Source organism: Octopus bimaculoides, chromosome 5 (genome assembly GCF_046866305.1).
Source record: "Octopus bimaculoides isolate indiv1 chromosome 5, ASM4686630v1, whole genome shotgun sequence".
NCBI lineage: Eukaryota > Metazoa > Mollusca > Cephalopoda > Octopoda > Octopodidae > Octopus > Octopus bimaculoides.
Window position 1 is genome coordinate 67975749 of NC_142932.1, and position 20175 is coordinate 67995923.

Here is a 20175-nt window from a genome sequence, read left to right on the forward strand (position 1 = left end):
ATGTTTCTTTATTACATGTTGTCTGTGCTGCTTGGCAAGTTTTTCAGTTTATCTCATATTATTGGTGTATAGTTGCAGCCCTTTACAGCCCAAGTCCAAATCTTGCCATATTTGGTTGCTAAAATGTAGAACAGACTTTTATGTGTTTATGTCAGAGAGGGTTAATTGAAAACCCAGCTATTCTTAACATGAAATAAGTTCGTTTGAAGAACCTATTTTATGGTGGATGGTAGTTGTCGAGGGGGTGGAGGAGTCAGTCAATCCTATGAGCTTCTGTTATAAATTTTGAGGAAAGAAGATTAAACAGGAAGTAGAGGAAGTGCTCTTTTACTCCTACATTTATGTACATACACACTTAAGGGGCATAAATACATTCATATGTTTGTGTGTGTACGAGTGTGTACAAGTGTGTTTTTGTTTGTATGAGTATGTGTACACACACACACACACTCTTACATACATAAACACACAAATATTGGCATCTATATACAGTAGAACATTTAAAAAATAATTGTGTTTTGCTTATGTAGTTCAGCATTTAATTTCTAAGACTTTGATTCCTGACCAAAGCCAGCTTAGTCCCAAGAAGCTCTTTTGATATATTTTATGGTTAATCTTCAGTCACTGGGTCTATTATTGCACATTTTGCTTCATTGCAGTCACATTTCCGAAGGGAAGACAACATATGAATAAAGAAAAACAAACAACTAAGACGAGTGGGTGGTTAACATAGTTTTAATAGTCAGATGGTTGCCATTGTTGAAGTTTGCTGCTGTGCCAATTTTATTTTCATTACGTAGGTGTATGTGTGTGTGTGTGTATATACATATCTTTTGCTCACCTTGTAAGTATGTATCTATATATAATATGTATATACACACACACACACACACACACACACACACACACACACACACACACACACACACACACACACACACATATATATATATATATTTCTTTACATACACTTTCTTTATTCTATGACAATCCAAAGTTTGTTGTGAGAAGACTTTACATTAGATGATACCCCACTAACATAGACATTTTGCTATGTTTTGGTTTGTATTTGAAATATTTACTTGTTGTTGTTATTCCACTCAGTCAGACCTATGGCTTATTCTAACTTTCTTCTTTACATCCCTCCCCTGCCTATGATGCTATTTTCTGTCACCCATTACATTTTGAGAATTAAAAAACAAAGAAGATATGTTTATTCTTCTCAGCCTGGGGCCATATCTAAACCTCTTGTGACTGCAACTCTGTTGGAGTCACTGGTAATGTTACTAGAAAAACATGCATGCACACACACACACACACACACACACACACACATCTATATCTGTATGTGTAAGAGTAGGTGTGTGTGTGTGTTTTCATTTAAGAAGGAATTAGGGCAGAACTTTACTTTACAGTGGACAATAACATAAACCTGATTTGATAATGTGTGCATCCACAGACACAAATACCCATAGACACAGACAAGCACACACATTTACACACATATATATGCAAGCAAACACACACATACAGACATTCATATAGAGACACAAACACATATATAGCCAACACTGTTAAATGAAGGTAGTGAATTGTTAGAATTGTTAAAAGCATCATTGTATCCCTTGCAGTTTTTATTTTGCTTCTTCATTCTGAGTCTAAATCTTACCATGGTCAGTTTTGCTTTTCATTTTTTTTTTTTTTCAGGATCAATAAACTATCAATCTACTTCAGGGATAAGTTCCTCCTCCCCACCTCTCTCTCTTTCCTGTAATTAGAAGGTCCAGCTCTGTCTCTTTATGGCCCACTGATGTAGTTCAAGATTACATTAAAGAGACACATATCTGCAGAATACTGAAACACTTAACACATAGCATTAGTTGAAAATCAGTTGATCACAAATAGTTTGTGTTTTAGGGTTTGTTTGTGTCACCTTCTAAAGCATCCTATCTGATAAGTCCTTTCCAAGAATTTCTGTAACTGTTGGTAAGTCTCAGAATATAATTCAGTACCATTTTTTAATGTTTTTTTTTAAAGCTATATATGAAGAAGGCATTGCTTGTGATCTCTGTCAGTGAACTCAACAAAGGTGATGACAAATGGGAGAGAGGAGTCTTTAGTCTTACAGGGTACAAGGTAACCCTTGTGATGTTAGTGCTGTAATAAAATACTCTCAGTACATTCTTTAAAGTGGTTGATGTTTGGGGCAGTATCCAATCAGAGAAATCATGTTGTAAATGCAATGTATGAGAAAGATGTGGTCCATGATCCATTCAAGACAGGAATAATAATAAGAACTGACTCAAACCATAATGACCTCTGTCCAGCCCATGACAGCATGGAAAAATGGATGTAAAATGACAATACTGATGATGATCAATATGATATTGACATTATCATCATCATCATTGTTTTAACTCTTTTCCAAGTTTGCAAGCTTTGAACAGAATTCATTGAAGCAGATTTTTCACAGCCAGATGTCATTCCTGTCACCAACCCTCACCAAATAAGGTAATATTTCCCTTTGGCCAGATATGTTCCCAATCATTAGAAACAAAGGACATTGCTTGTACGAAGGTGACATTTGTTTATAGCTATCGTGTAATGTCAAGGCAAGGTGACACTAACACTCTCTGTCACACACACACACACACACATGTGTATACATGATGGGCCTCTTTCAGCTTTTGTTTACAAATCCACTCACAAGGCTTTGGTCAGCTTAGGGCTGTAATAGAAGACACTTGTCCAAGTACCACACAGTTGGCCCAAATTATGTGGTTTGGAAGCGAATTTCTCGACTACATATCCACACACATATATATGTAATAATATAAGATTTTTGAAGTAATTAAAATATATTGGCAATTCTATGTATTTCATTGAGTGGATAAATATATTTACTATATCAAACAGTGATAGTCTACTCTGGGTTTTACCCTTGTCTGAACTGTTCATGACTGTCAGAGCTATTCACAGTTGTATCACCAGTTTTTCAGTTTCATATTGACATTTACACCCTTCACAGATGTGCATTGGTGAAAGATATACATAATGTAAATGTATTGTACATATAGTATTTACACTATCCTCTTGGTACATATTCATACACTGTACTCTTCTGTATTCATATACTGTACTCATTAAGTCTATATCATTTGAGTTGGTTATAAACATCCCAGTGGCATAGCTAGAGTTTGTGCCATCTATGGCAGCACTTAAGTTTGTTACTTTCCCTTTGTCCCATGCCCCGCTGTACAGATTCATACAGCAGACCCAAATGTGTCAACCCTATGAAAGTGTTGCCAAAAATGGAGTATCCCCCCCCCCCCCACTACACTACTGTCTCATCCATTAACCCGTTTTTTTTGTTTGTTTTGTTATTGTTCTCCTCATCCTTATGTGTCTGCTGATCAAATACCATTCTTTTATTCTGTCTATTAGTCCCAGTATTTCCAAAATCCAAAATTGGATTATAACCATGCCTGGACACCACTTTCAAAGGTTTTACTCGATAATAGTGACTCCCCAAGTATTTAGTTTGGTGCTTATTTTATTGACCTCTGTTTGTAGAATGTCATCTAACATTGGGTTACACCCTTTCAGAGAGTTACAAGACATTTGAGGTTTGTTTACCAAATTTCACCCTCAAGGCATTGGAGAAACCATAGCTATAAGGTAAACTTCTTAACCACTTAGTCACCTTTCTTAATCCTTTTCATATCAACCTATCTGAGTTCAATCCCAGTTGGTCTATTATAGATAACCTCCATTTTTATTTTCTAAAAATGTTCATATTTAAATGAAAACTTTCCATCATAATTTCTCTGTGACAACATTTTATATTCCAAACACCAGAATGTAAGATGGATAAATTAATTACTTGACTTAATCCCTTCAAATTGTTGGTTATTGAATCTTATTGGCTATGTATTTCAGTAAGAAATGTGTTCCTAAGACAGTTAAATTCCTCCACAACCTATGCAAGTCCCACTTTGTGACAATTTGGATAAATGATTTCTACTATATCTCCAGTCTTATGAATAGATTTGGTGGATGGTAACTGAAAGAAGGCCATCATTGTGTATTTGTGCATACACTCACTCATGCATGTGTTTGTTTGTGTGTGCATGCATGCAAACTTGTGATTTGTGTTTCCTTATGCTGACACTACACGACAGTTGTAAACAAGTGCCACTGTTTACAGTTCGTGTTGTTTGTTTCTAATGTTCTGTGTAAACCTGTCTGACCATGGGAAAATATTCCTTTACTTGGAAACAGTTAAAGGCTGGGAACAAAGAAGGCATCTGGCTGTTGAAAATCTGCATCAACACATTTCACCCAATCATTACAAGCATGAAAAAACTGATATTAAAATGATGATGATGATAATCCTTCAACTTCCATCATTGGTAATACCTATGTAAGTAAAAATTAAACAAATTATGACACAAAAGCCATCAACTGTTCCAAATCCAGAAAACTTTAAGAAAAGGTCTGAAGTCTACAGAAAACATCTTGTTGAATCATTTGTTGCTGACTCCTGATTTGCAGTTTATATTCTATTGTATGATACACCACCATACCTATATCTGATGACTTAACCTCTAAATCCTGTATTCTATTGTATATTTTCCTGTTGTACTGGTGGATGTAGGTATGTCTGGATGGTTAAGAATATTGCAACCTTTTCATGACTGTATTCCTGTTGAAATACACTACTATTGTTTCAATTCATTTTTATAATAAATGAAGAATTTAATAAACTAACTTTGTCATTATTAGGTTAATGTTTGTGACATAAATCAGGATGAAAGTTTGATAGAGGGTTTTGATTTAGATCACTTTAAAGAAAGAAATTTGTACCATTGAATTGGGGAAGTCTCCAATCATAAGGTCTCAGGTTCAGTTCCATTATTTGGCATTTTAGACTAGTAGTTGTTTACCATATTTTTTGCTTTAGGTAAAAAAACACTAGCCTATAGTAAACATTTGGTTTAAACATCAAACATCCACCTTTGTCCTACAATGTGTCATATTGATTCAACCTAAAAATCAAATTAAAAGTACATATGTCTGTGGAGTACTCAGCCACTTATTCTAAAAATTAAATGAGATAGCTGAGTTAGTTAAACAACTGCTAAATTTGACAGATTTGTTTTTATGTCTTTGTTTACTGTATTGTGTGTGTTCTTTGTTGTCATCATCATCGTTTAACGTCCGCCTTCCATGCTAGCATGGGTTGGACGATTTGACTGAGGACTGGTGAAACCAGATGGCAACACCAGGCTCCAATCTAATTTGGCAGAGTTTCTACAGCTGGATGCCCTTCCTAACGCCAACCACTCAGAGAGTGTAATGGGTGCTTTTACGTGTCACCCGCACGAAAACGGCCACGCTCGAAATGGTGTCTTTTATGTGCCACCCGCACAAGCCAGTCCAGGGGCACTGGCAACGATCTCACTCGAAAATCCTACGGGAGCCAGTCAGGCGGTACTGGCAACGGCCACGCTCAAAATGGTGCATCTCATGTGCCACCCGCACAAGAGCCAGTCCAGGGGCACTGGCAACGATCTTACTTGGCTTGCCGGGTCTTCTCACGCACATCACATTTCCAAAGGTCTCGGTCAGTAGTCATCGCCTCGGTGAGGCCCAATGTACGAAAGTCTTGCCTCACCACCTCAGACCAGGTCTTCCTGGGCCTACCTCTTCCACGGGTTCCCTCAACTGTTAGGGTGTGGCACTTTTTCACGCAGCTATCCTCATCCATTCTCACCACATGTCCATACCAGCGCAATCGTCTCTCTTGCACACCACAACTGATGCTTCTAATGTTCAGCTTTTCTCTCAAGATACTTACACTCTGACGGGTATTCACATTGACATTACACATCCAACGGAGCATACTGGCTTCATTCCTTGCGAGCTTACGTATGTCCTCAGCAGTTACAGCCCATGTTTCACTGCCATGTAGCATGGCTGTTTGTACACATGCGTCATACAGTCTGCCTTTTACTCTGAGTGAGAGTCCCTTTGTCGCCAGCAGGGGTAAGAGCTCTCTAAACTTTGCCCAGGCTATTCTTATTTTAGCAGCTATACTTTCAGCGCACCCACCCCCACTACTAACTTGGTCGCCCAGATAGCGGAAGCTATCGACTACCTCTAGTTTTTCACCCTGGAATGAGATAGAAGTTGTTTCCTGTTTGTTTACAGTCTTTATTGCACCTGAACATCTGCCACAAACAAAAACTAACTTGCTAGTTAACCTGCCTTTGATGTTGCTGCACGTATACGGATATGTTCCTTTATGTTTGTGTTTGTTGCAGAGCATAAGTGTGTCTTGTCCATATTATTTTATGTTGTGTGCACAGAGGCGGTACCATGGCCAATGAGGTAAATCTAAGGTATGGTTATTGCTAGTTGAAAACTATTATCCTACAGGAAAGTTTTAAACATTTTGGAGCATTTTGATTGCACCTCATATTTGGCTGCTATTTCTATCAGGTTGAACCACATGTAGAGACTCCCTCTTTGGCTTGAAAAAGTAAGCTTGTTTAGTCCAGCTTGTCATCTATATATATAAAAATGAGAATGTGTGTCTGTTTGTCTGTCTGTCTGTCTGTCTGTGTGAATCCCTAAAACTCGAGAACTACGCAACCAATTTCATTCAAATTTTACAGATGCCTTACTTAGGGTTCCAGTTGTGTTTTAGTCAAAAAAAATTTTAACTTCTTGCAGAGTTCAAGCCCACGGCAACATAATATCTCCTCCACTATTTAAGTATTACGTGTCAAAAGTGAAACAAAAACACTCATGTCAAATACTTTCACTTTAAAAATGAAACTATTCTACTAACTGAAACAATCACATTTCGATACTGTAATGACAGATATTTTCAGAAAGAGAGAGAGAGAGATGTATATGTATACATATAGATGTATATGTACACGTTATTCCACTAACTGAAACAATCACATTTCGATACTGTAATGACAGATACTTTCAGAGAGAGAGAAAGAGATGTATATGTATACATATACATGTATATGTACACGTATATGCATAGATATATATATATAGATATAGATCTATATGCATACATGTATATGTATACACATGTGTAGATGTGTATATATATATATATATATATATATATATATATATATATATATATATGTACATGTAATATGTACACATATCATCATCATCATCATCATCATCATCGTTTAACGTCCGCTTTCCATGCTAGCATGGGTTGGACGATTTGACTGAGGACTGGTGAAACCGGATGGCAACACCAGGCTCCAGTCTAATTTGGCAGAGTTTCTACAGCTGGATGCCCTTCCTAACGCCAACCACTCAGAGAGTGTAGTGGGTGCTTTTACGTGTCACCCGCACGAAAACGGCCACGCTCGAAATGGTGTCTTTTATGTGCCACCCGCACAAGCCAGTCCAGGGGCACTGGCAACGATCTCGCTCGAAAATCCTACGGGAGCCAGTCAGGCGGTACTGGCAACGGCCACGCTCAAAATGGTGCATCTCATGTGCCACCCGCACAAGAACCAGTCCAGGGGCACTGGCAACGATCTTACTTGGCTTGCCGGGTCTTCTCACGCACAGCACATTTCCAAAGGTCTCGGTCAGTAGTCATCGCCTCGGTGAGGCCCAATGTACGAAGGTCTTGCCTCACCACCTCAGCCCAGGTCTTCCTGGGCCTACCTCTTCCACGGGTTCCCTCAACTGTTAGGGTGTGGCACTTTTTCACGCAGCTATCCTCATCCATTCTCACCACATGTCCATACCAGCGCAATCGTCTCTCTTGCACGCCACAACTGATGCTTCTAATGTTCAGCTTTTCTCTCAAGATACTTACACTCTGACGGGTATTCACATTGACATTACACATCCAACGGAGCATACTGGCTTCATTCCTTGCGAGCTTACGTATGTCCTCAGCAGTTACAGCCCATGTTTCACTGCCATGTAGCATGGCTGTTCGTACGCATGCATCATACAGTCTGCCTTTTACTCTGAGTGAGAGTCCCTTTGTCGCAAGCAGGGGTAAGAGCTCTCTAAACTTTGCCCAGGCTATTCTTATTCTAGCAGCTACACTTTCAGTGCACCCACCCCCACTACTAACTTGGTCGCCCAGATAGCGGAAGCTATCGACTACCTCTAGTTTTTCACCCTGGAATGAGATAGAAGTTGTTTCCTGTTTGTTTACAGTCTTTATTGCACCTGAACATCTGCCACAAACAAAAACTAACTTGCTAGTTAACCTGCCTTTGATGTTGCTGCACCTCTTATGTGTCCATAGCTTGCACCGGGTACATCTTATAGAGTTACTACCTACTCCTTTTCTACATACTGAGCAGGGCCATCTACCTGAAGGGGTTTGTGTTTTATCTACCTTCCTACTTATTAGGATTTTGGTTTTAGCTAGGTTGACTCTAAGGCCCTTCAGTTCTAGACCTTGCTTCCACACCTGAAACTTCTCCTCTAGTTCTGATAGTGACTCCGCAATTAGGGCAAGGTCATCAGCATAGAGGACCCCCCAGGGGCAACCTGTCTTGAACTCCTCTGTGATTGCCTGGAGGACTATGATAAATAAGAGGGGGCTGAGGACGGAACCTTGGTGGACCCCTACCTCTACCCGGAATTCATTGCTGTACTCATTTCCAACCCTCACCTTACTGGCAGCATCTCTGTACATGGCTCGCACAGCTCTCACTAACCATTCTTCTATCCCAAGTTTCCTGTCAAAGGCTTTCTCCATGTCAACGAAAGCCAGGTACAGAGGTTTATCCTTAGCTAGGTATTTCTCCTGCAACTGTCTCACTAGAAATAAGGCATCAGTAGTGCTTTTACCTGGCACGAACCCAAACTGCATCTCACATATATATATACATGCATACAGATATCTATACATATATACACCCATCACACACAAACACATGCTCTATGTATAATGGCCATAACTCCCATGAAAATTCATATATTTTTGATGTTGATGAAATTTTAACCCGAACATAACAGATGAGCATTATTTGTAATTCAACGGTACAACAGTGTAAGACTACCCTTTCAGATATACTTACATTGTGATTTCTGCAATGTGGTGCATAAATTGTCAAGTAAATGAGACGCATCTTTGCCTCCACTGATTCACTTGCAAAGTGTTGAGTAAAATTATTTCGTTGCAGACCTCCTTTGGGTCTTTTTATTATCACTACGACACACATAGTCCCCAGTTGGTAACATTGATTTCAAGGCCCTCCTAGATGAGAGACTGGCATTCCACTTAATGTCTATGTTCCATGCTGGCATGGATTGGAGAGTTATTAATGTAGAAATATGGTATCGTAGCTACTAACAGTTGAGAGTTGCGTAGTCTAGACAGCGTTTTTAGATTTCATTATTCTCTTTAACCCGGGCAAAGCCGGGTATTTCTGCTAGTGGTAAATAAACCCTTGTTGTCCTTAATATGTTGACTTGCTGAAGAGGACGCAAATTGGGATAAAATTGAGAAGGCTCTATATCACCAGCTGACTCAGTCTCTAAGATGTTGAACTGCTTGTTCATGGGTCATGAGTTCAAATTTATAGCTGGTATTTTGTTATGTAGCAGGGAATATCCCTTGATCCTTATCCCTAACAGAAATGTGACATGATGATGATGTCTCAGTTCTGTTAGGAATAGGGATCAAGAAATATTCCCTGCCACAGACTACTATCTTTACTATCATAAAACTGCAATCAAATATTGACTTTTAAAAAGCCCCTTAGAAATTTATATTCGATAGGCTAATTTCTAATTTCTTGGGTGCACTAATTTTGTGTTGGTGTGTGATTAATTTGCTTGTACAGTCTGTAGCTTTGAGGAGACAGTGAAAGCACTGTAAAGGTAGTTGTAGTTTTGGTTTCATCATAAACATACCTGGTCCATTCTGGTGTAGTAATATTGGTTCAATGTTTGGCACAAGGCCAGCAATCTCAAGGGTGGGCTACGTCAATTACATCAGCCTTAGTGAAGAACTGATATTTATTTTATCAGCCCTAAAAGGTTGAAGGGTAAAATCAGCCTTGGCAGAATTTGAACTCAGACTTATGTAGGTGGATGAAATGCTGCTAAGCATTTTGCCCGGAATGGTAACAATTCTGCCAGCTTTCAAATTTTGGCTCAAGTTCAGCAATTTTGGGGAGGGATGAAGTCAATTACATCGACCCTCGTGTTCAACTGGTACTTATTTTATTGACCCTGAAAGGATGAAAGGCAAAGTCAGTTTGAACTCAGAACATAAAGGCGGACAAAATGCCACTAAGCATTTTGCCAGCATGCCAACAATTCTGCCAGCTTGCTGCCTTATTCTGGTGCAGTAATATTAACAATAGGTACGGTACAAAGTGCTAAAAACATTCTAGCCAAATATTCTCAAAGAAAACAGTAATATTGGAAACAACAGAATGAACCAGGAAGATTTGATACAAGAAGATCTGTCCAGCCTATGCTGATATCAAAACATAGATTTAAAACCAGGGTGCACATGCATTATCTCACACACCATATGCACAGGCATCCACATATACAACAATACATACACAGCACACATACACATGCAACCAATATATATATGCACAGGCACACACCACACACAGAATTCTATTTTTTTTTTATGATTGAAGAAGAGAAATGCTCTTTAGTCTGGAAGGAGTGTATTAAAATATCTTCTGAAATATCTTTTCAAGTGTATTTAGTTTTATATTACTGTACCACAGTAAATGATGATATGTGGTGACTGACAGCTTTATCACTGGAATCTTACATTTTCTTCACTACTCTTACTACTCCGTACAATGTATACAGTTTTATGTTGAAATATTAGAGAGGCAGAGAGAGAAAAGTCATGGTGATGGTTACAGAGGCAACTACTAACTCTTGAAATCCTGTGCTTTATGTTCTGAATTCAAATGCCTTCAGGGTTAACTTTGCCGTTCTTCCTTCCAGGGTTGATAAAATAAAATACCAGTCAAGTAATGAGTTGATGGCATCAAGTAATTCATTCCCTTCAAAATCACTGTCTTTGTGTCAGAATTAGAAGCTGTTATTATTATTATTATTAAAGCAGTGAGCTGGCAGAATCGTTAGCACGCTGGTCGAAATGCTTAGCAGTATTTCACCCATTGCTACATTCTGAGTTCAAATTCCGCTGAGGTTGACTTTGCCTTTCATACTTTTGGGATTGATAAATTAAGTAACAGTGAATCACTGGGATCAATGTAATCAACTAGTTCCCTCCCACCAAATTTCAGGCTTTGTGCCTTTAGTAGAAAGGATTATTATTATTATTATTATTATTATTATTATTATTATTATTATTATTATTATTAAGGCAGTGAGTGGGCAGAATTTTAGCTTGCAGGGCAAGATGTTTAGCAGTATTTTGTCAGTCTTTATATTCTGAGTTCAAATTCTACCAAGGTTGACTTTGCCTTTCATCCTTTTGGGGGTCGATGAAATAAGTACCAATTACGCATTGGGGTTGATGAAATCAACTAGCCCCCCTCCCCCAAAATTTCAGGCCTTGTACCCATAGCAGAAAGGATTATTAAGACGGGAAGCTGGCAGAATTGTTAGTACACCAGGCAAAATGCTTAACAGTATTTCGTCCGTCTTTATATTCTGAGTTCATATTCTGCCGAGGTCAACTTTACCTTTCATCCTTTCAGGGTCAATTAAGTACCAATGAAACACTGGGATTGATATAATCGACTAGTCCCCTCTCCCAGAATTTCAGGCCTTGTGCCTATAGTAGAAAGGATTATTATTATTATTATTATTATTATTATTATTATCCACAACACTTTTATTCTAGCAGATATTAATACTGACACTGTACCAAATGATTGAGCCATATCTAATGTCCAAAGGTCCTTTGGGCCATTCCTTCTCTTTTAACACCCTTCTTAGAATCCTTCCTATTCCTAACAAGGCTGTTTTCTGTAACACTCGCATCCTGATGGTAATTCCTAGCTTCTCAAGTCATGCACCCAACCTTTTATTAACTGCTCCCAGTGTACCAACCATAATCAGTACCACTTCTAAGTTTTGATTCTCCATAGTTTCCTGCTTTCCCTCTTCAGCTCCTTCAGTAGCAATTTGAGTGTATTAACTAAAATAACTGCTATATTATATAAATGACGTGATGTAACCCTCAACATATTTGTGGATATTTCAAATGTAAAAGATTTTTTTCTTCACAACCCATTTAGAATTATACTGCAGTATATTTTGGGTCATAACTCATAGGTCTGGAACTGTTAGTCAGTCAGAGATGTCAAATATGTGTCCTACAAGCTGCTTCCAACTCATGTCAGTATTTAGACATCTCAGCTTCATATATTCTGTAAAATGTTTTTCACTAGAGTTAATCACTCACAAGTCTAAAGAGATTCAAAATCAGGACCTCATTAGAGTTGTGATTACCACTTGTTTCAAAGAGTCAAATCAGCCCACCTTAGGGATCTTATTATCTCAACCAATGAAAAAGAAGCTTATGAGTCCATATGGTAAGAGATGTTGCTTATTTCCTCTTCACTTTGTCTACACATACTGAACTGATTTAACTTTTCAAATTTATGTATGTGTTTGTCCTAATGTTATGAACAATGTTGAAAGGTTTTGCAACTAAAACAGTGCAAGCTTTCTATCAAGCTTTGTTTTTTTTTCTCAAAAACTATGTATTCATTTTGACAATTTCTATCTCTGTTCTTACTCTTAGGATTTTTATTTAACTGGGCTATGCTATGTAATAATCTACCTAAACCCATCCATCCATCTACTCTACCTATCATGTATCTACTCCATCCACCTAGCTATCTACTCAGTCTATCCACCCATCTACGCAGTCTATCCACCCATCTACTCCAGTCTATCCACCCATCTTCTCCAGTCTATCCACCCATCTTCTCCAGTCTATCCACCCATCTACTCAGTCTATCCACCCATCTACTCCAGTCTATCCACCCATCTACTCTGTCTATCCATACATCCATTCTGTTTATCTCCTCTATCTATCCATCCATCCATCCACTCTATCTTCTATTCTCTACCCATCCATTCATCCACCCTGTCCCTCCATCTACTCTATCTAATCTATTCATCCATAGATCTGTCTAATGAAAACATAAGTTGTTTAATGATCTTATAATATTTTTAGAGATTCCACTTATCAAATATAAGAAAGAAAATTATCTCAAGGTTGGAAGAAGAGTGTTGTCAGTGGCTGTCCAGGATTACTTTATTTATATTTGAAAAGGAGCATCTTTTCTAAGATGTTGAAACATTAAACAATCTATGTAAGGTGATACAATATTTTTTTTCTCTTTGTTTTTGATATCACCTTACATATTTTGTGTAACTTCTCACCTGTATTACTCAAAGGGTTTTTTTTTTAAACATAACATACACGTACACGCACACATGCGCACACACACACACAATGTGGATGACGTTTTTCTATAAATTTCTGTACACAAACTTTGCTTTTGAACTTTGCCAACAAAGTTGATTTAATAATATATATTGACCCCTTTATCCATTTACTTTGTCCTACATTCTGAATAGGCTTTTTAGGAATAATTATCAGGCAACAAAGATCTAGTTTCTACTTCTACCCAGTCCACAAAGGCCATCATGTTTAACACATGCTCTTAGGCTTGGTGATTATGCAATTTAATGAGTGATATCTAAAAGTATATTTCTGAAAGGAGATTGTAAGTCAGTTGTGGATGATTCTGAGTAGCAATGTGAAGCAGCAGGAAGTGTATGACACTTTATTAGGGGTAAGGAATAAAAAACATCTTATGAAGAAAAAAAGCCATTTATATAAGAAACAGCAAAATATAATTAGGAATTTATAATTATACATTCTTTTGCAGAAATATTCCTGTTTTAAGAGACAGTTGTCATATTCACATATCCACAGTAGAGTAATTATGAAAATTACTATTTGGGAGGGTACTAAAAGAATTGGTTCATTATTTCTATCAATTAAAATTTGCTTTAGGAAATAGCATGTGGTTTCAGGAATTTCTGAAGTAGAAATTATCATTTGGAGTTGGTTCCCTCAAATTTTTTGCCAAGGTGAAATTGATATGAAAATAAAACTAATTATTGTTTGAAAGAGGTGAAACTTTTATTGTCATATATTTATTTTCTTCCTGTTTGATGCTTTTGACACCAACTTGAATGACCTCCTTGGTTCTCTGATATAAAATTGCTGTTTTAAAAACTCTTATTAAAATTCCATGTTAACTTATGTTTCATTGATCAGTTTAAAAATGACAAATTTATTTGACTAAATACATCATTATTTTCAAAATCAATTGAAACAAAGGCAATATATTTCAAGAGAAATTTGAACAAAAGGGCTAAAAATGACTGGAGGTAAAATGAAAGGCTTGATATTATTATGTTAACATGTTCTTTTCTTCTATGTCTTCCATCATGTGGGGAAATTTTCAGTTTTACTAAAATTTGACATTTCACTATTGGAGCTAGTTTTTTTATTACTTTTGTATTTACTTTTTTACTGTAGTTTACAATTTCTACCATTAAGTTGTGAACTGGAAGAAGAGGAATCGGTGATCATCCTAGGCAGAATTATGTTGTTGTCTAACCACAAGTTAACTCTGATTCAACTGATCTGTAGTCAAATATTCCTGTCAGGAGCATCCTGTCTTTTTAAGAATTTCTAGGAATTCAGTATTCAATGTGTCTTATTTTTCAAAATGTGAGAATGTTATTTGAAAGATACTTGGTTGCTATTTCTAGCAGGTTGAGTATCATGAAAAAGTTCTCTTGTCAAACAAAACTGAGTTATGTCTTGTTCTGAGATGCTGCAATACAATGACTCTATCACGACTTGAATCCTTGACCATTGTTCATAGTCCACTGTCTCATCTTTGTTTTACCACTGTTAGTATTGAGTGCACATATCATCATTATCATCATCATTATCATCGTTTAACGTCTGCCTTCCATGCTGGCATGGGTGGGACAATGGTACACAAAATTTTTGTTTTAAATATTTGGATGTCTGCATATTGTGTAAGTTAAGTTTTAGAAATGGTTATCTTTCCCATTTCTAATTAGTGGATTATAAATTAGAAGTGCAGCCTCTTGTTATCAAAACTTACTGAGGCAAGTAATGTATTTTGTTTTGAGGGCACAGCATAATTACTGAAACAGGATGTAAACTTAATGATGTCCAAGTTGTCAAAAGATTAACTCAGGGGCAGGAAACCCATGGCCTTTCAAGCCTTAAATGTAGCCTTCTGAAATAGCCTGCATTTTGCATCAACAAAAATGTTTTTATTGATCACATACAATTAACTTTATTTATTAAATATAGTTAAATCACTGAAACCTCTTACTTAAGTGATTAAATGCAATTACAGTCTTTTTAGATTATATTTGATTCAATGAAATATAAAATAGATTTTTTCTGTCTCTGTATTAAGTTTTACATTTGAAATAAATTTGTATGAAAATAGGTGTTTGGGTAAAAAGTTTTGTTTTGTCTCTTTTCAATTATCTTTGAGTTATAGGAACCAGATAAATGGTAATGTTACTTGGAAGGGATTTGCACACCATCAAAGAAGTGGGATTTCTCTAACCTGTTTACTGCCACTAGATTATTCCTTATAGTTATAAGAGAGTTCAGTGATGTTTGGTTGTTTTAAAATGCTGTTGTTTATTAACCCTAGGTCAAGCCTAGATCCACCAGACCTACGGTCAAAGACATTCTAGCAAAAGCCATCCCAATTTTAGTGGTGTTTAGGAATACAAAATCCAATGTAACCACTCTTTTAAAAGATGGTGGCCTATGATTTGAAGGCAATTTGACTGCTATTTCTTGCACTTTGAATGCCCATCACGAGGTTCCTACAGACCCTGCATAGAAATGAAAGCCTTATTAAACATTTGAATTACCTACATTCTTCTCTATCTTAAACCCTATTTTATACTTTATCAATTGGGCCTTAAACTACACTGTCTTGTGGGATTTGGTTATTGACATATAATATGGGATTAACAGAACCTTAGGTTGGGTATTATAGAAAGAAAACATTTACCATATCAATATGTGCTGACATAGCCCTGGAATCAGGTATTTTTTGTTCCCTAATCTCTTTATTTCAAAAGTAAGTACCAAAGTTGTGGAGTTTTAGACATTAGTATATTGCAATCCCACCCTTAGGCAAATTTTATGTTTGTGTGTTGCTTTATTACTTATAACATCAGTTTCCTTACAACACCTAATTAAGAATACCCTTCCCTCCAACTGCCAACTTTGTTAGTTTAATCTTGCTTTTTTTTTTTTAGTTTTTTTCTTCTCATCCTTAAGGGTTTACTCCTCCCCCTCTTGCTTTGATATTTATATTTAATCTTATCTTCTCCTCCAATGTCTTAAGGGCTCTAGAAAGGTCTCCCTCTTCTGTCTTTATTAAGGTTTCTTATTTTCTTGCCAAAATACCAATACAAAAAAAATTTTGGAGTTTTTGTTTTGATGTGAATACATTTTTGTTGTTTTCTTCACCTGGTTAGTGTGTTGGTAGATGGATGAGGGGGAGAGAATAACAGAGAGAAGGTAGAGGGTAAAGGAGACAAGACAGAGAGGGAGAGAGTGGTATAGATGGTTAAGAGGTATAGGTGAGTGAGAGACAAATAGAGAGTGAGAGAAGGGAGGTATTTAAGAAAAAAAGTTTTATTACTGGTATTCTGGGTGGGGGAGGAGATCACATGAAGTGATAATGGGTAACAGAGAGAAGGGACATTGTTGATAACCCTACCACCACTGCACTCTCTTAGTCTTGCATTAAGCAAACTCTTGAATAAAGACATTGCTATGACTACCATGTCTTTTTTAAGTATATGCAGGACTACATTGTCATTGCATTTTTTAATTCAGTAGATTGAGATTTGGGGGAGAATTGTCTGCTATTTCAGGTTGAACAATCACACAATGGCTCCCTGGGTAGCTTGAAGATGTAATCTGGATAGACACTGAATGACCCGAGGATCAGCATTGAAACTTCTACACTCTTGCCACAGCTATCTATAACTTTATGTATTAATTAGTTACACACACACACACACACACACACACACACACACACACACACACACGTACATATATATATATATATATCATCATCATCATTTAACGTCCGTTTTCCATGCTAGCATGGGTTGGACGCTTCAACCGGAGTCTGGGAAGCCAGGCAGCTGTACCAGGCTCCCGTCTGTTCTGGCAGTGTTTCTGCAGCTGGATGCCCTTCTTAACACCAACCACTCCATGAGTGTAGTGGGTGCTTTTTACATGCCACTGGCACAGAAGTCACTCAAGGCAGTGCTGGCATCAGCCATGTTCGGATGATGCTTTTTACATGCCACTGGCATGGGTATCACAACTACAATTTCCATTTGATTTTTATTTTGATGTTGGTGTACTTGACACAATAGGTTTCTTCCAGCACAGCAGGTCACCCTACGATCCAAGGTACTTTTGAATGGGCTGGGGCTGGTTATGCAAAACTGGTGTAGGATACAGCTGCAAACTCACTTTATTTGTCAGGTCTTCACCGTCACAGCATATCTCCAAAGGTCTTGGTCTTTCGTCATTGCCTCTGTGATGCCCAACGTTTGAAGTTTCATGCTTGACCACCTCATCCCATGTCTTCCTGGGTCTATCTCTACCCTGGATTCCTCCAACTGTTTGGGAGTGGCACTTCTTCACACCTCTCCTCACCTATCTGTAGTACATGACCATACCAGTGCAAACGTCTCTCTTGCATGCCACATCTGATGCTTCTTATGTCCAACATTTCTCTCAAGGTGCTTACACTCGGTCGTGTGAGCACACTGACATTACACATCCAGCGGATCATGCTAGCTTCATTTCCTTCAAGCCTACACATGTCCTCTGCAGTCACGGCTCATGTTTAACTGCCATGAAGCATGGTAGTTTACACACATGCATCGTACAATCTACCTTTTACTCTGAGCGAAAGACCCTTTGTCACCAGTAGGGGTTGAAGCTTTCTAAACTTTGCCCAGTCTATTCTTATTCTAATGGTAACACTCTCTGAGCATCCACCCCCACTACTAACTTGGTCACCTAGGTAGCATAAGCTATCAACTACTTCTAGTTTCTCCCACTGGAGTGTGAAGGAATCTGTTTTCTGAGTATTTGTGGTGTTTATTACCCCTGTGCATCTGCCGCACACAAAAAATCTTCTCGATTAGTCTTCCTTTGATGCTGCTTTACTTCTTATATGTCCATAGCTTACACTGGGTACATCTTATGGAGTTTCTCCCTACACCTTTTCTACGGATCAAGCAGGGCCACCTACCTGAGGGTGTGTGTGATGAGTTTGCCTTCCTACTTATTAGGACTTTGGTCTTTGCTACATTGACTCTAAGGCCTTTTGATTCTAAACCTTGCTTCCACACCCGAAATTTCTTTTCTAGTTTCAGTAGTGATTCTGCTATGAGGGCCAGGTCATCAGCATAGAGGAGCTCCTAGGGGCAACCCGTCTTGAATTCCTCTGTTATTGCGTGGAGGACTATGATGAAAGGGGACTGAGAGCTGAACCTTGGTGAACCCCTTCTTCTACCCAGAATTCTTCACTGTACTCATTGCCAATCCTAATCTTACTAATGGCCTCTCTGTATAGGGCCTGTACAGCCCTTATTAACCATTCGTCAATCTCCAGTTTCCGCATTGCCCACCAGATTAAGGATTGGGGGACCCTGTCAATGGCTTTCTCTAAGTCCACAAAAGCTAAGTATAGGGGTTATCTTTAGCTAAGTATTTCTCCAGCAGTGGTGTTTCTACCCAGCACAAAACCAAACTGCATCTCATCTAAGCAGACTCTCTCCCTAATGAGATGGGCTATCACCCTCTCTGTGACCTTCATCACCTGATTTCTATCTAGAGCATCACCTTTACCCTTGTAGCAGTTGGCTATGGTGCTGCTACGCCAGTCATTGGGTATGACTCCATCATGAACTACCTGGTTTACAATGCAGGTGACTAGGCCATTGCCCACACCGCCAGATGTTTTAAGCATCTCAGCAGTGATTCCTGATGGGCCGGGGGCTTTTCCTGGCTTCATACCCTAAATTGTTTTATCTACCAGAGAGCTGTCTATTCCGATAGCTGGTCCCCCTACTGGGTCAACATTTGGCAGGCTCTCCTCCTCCCATTCATTCTCCATGTTCAGCAGTCTTTCATAATGGCTTTTCCAAGCCTCTTTCTTTTCAGAATCATTAAAAGCAAGTACACCATCATCCATGCGGACACATTTCTCTCCTGTGACATCACAATTTTCTCTCACACACTGTGTTGCAATCTGAAATACCTCAATTCAACGGTCCTCACGCCACTAGACATTGGCAAACTTCTTCTTTTCCGCTTCGCCCTTGGCTATGTATACCTGCCGCCCAGCCTCCCTTTTGGCTACCTGGTACAGTTCCCTGCTACCCCCACCCTTCCAGGTTTTCCAGCCTGTTTGTTTGCTCTAATGGCTTTGTCTACCATACTATTCCACCACCACGTAACTCTAAGTCTGGAAGGACTTTATTATTAATATATATATATATATATATATATGATGATTACAATGAATATGGAGATTAGTACATCTGCATATTCTTTTTATTTCTATAGTCAATTATACAATATATTTGCTTTAAATTTATCCGACACATTTCTGCTGCATGAACATCTCGCAATTGTATTTGCATCTAATTACTTTCAGCCGATTATTAGTCTATGCAACTTTATTCAAGGTTCATCTACTGACATTGTTCAAAATGAACTAAGTGTATGTAGGCTTAGCTAGCATTATTTTCTTAGGTTACTATAGTTTTTGAGTGCAAAGAATATGAGTGGAAGATTTGGAAACCTGGTATGCCCATAAGAACTGCTATGAGGTTGACCTTATCTTGACCCTAGGTTTGAAATTCAAATTGAGACTACTAGATCTTTTAATTCAGCTGAATACTTGTCAGTGATTGGTTGAAATTATCGAGATAAGACAATTTTTTACATGAAATAAATCCGAATACAAAATTTTTTTTCTGTTCTATAACATAAAATAGATAAGT

At 38.0% G+C, this 20175-nt stretch overlaps 1 protein-coding gene and 1 non-coding gene across 22 annotated transcripts in view; both read left to right on the forward strand.

Moving 5' to 3' along the window:
- LOC106869304 (pleckstrin homology-like domain family B member 2) overlaps window positions 1-20175 on the forward strand; it is a 458421-nt gene that overhangs the window by 133139 nt on the left and 305107 nt on the right. The gene's annotated exons all lie outside the window — the stretch shown is intronic.
- On the forward strand, window positions 6360-6501 carry LOC128251456 (U4 spliceosomal RNA). The gene has a single exon (XR_016242050.1). It is a non-coding gene; the product is annotated as a U4 spliceosomal RNA (small nuclear RNA).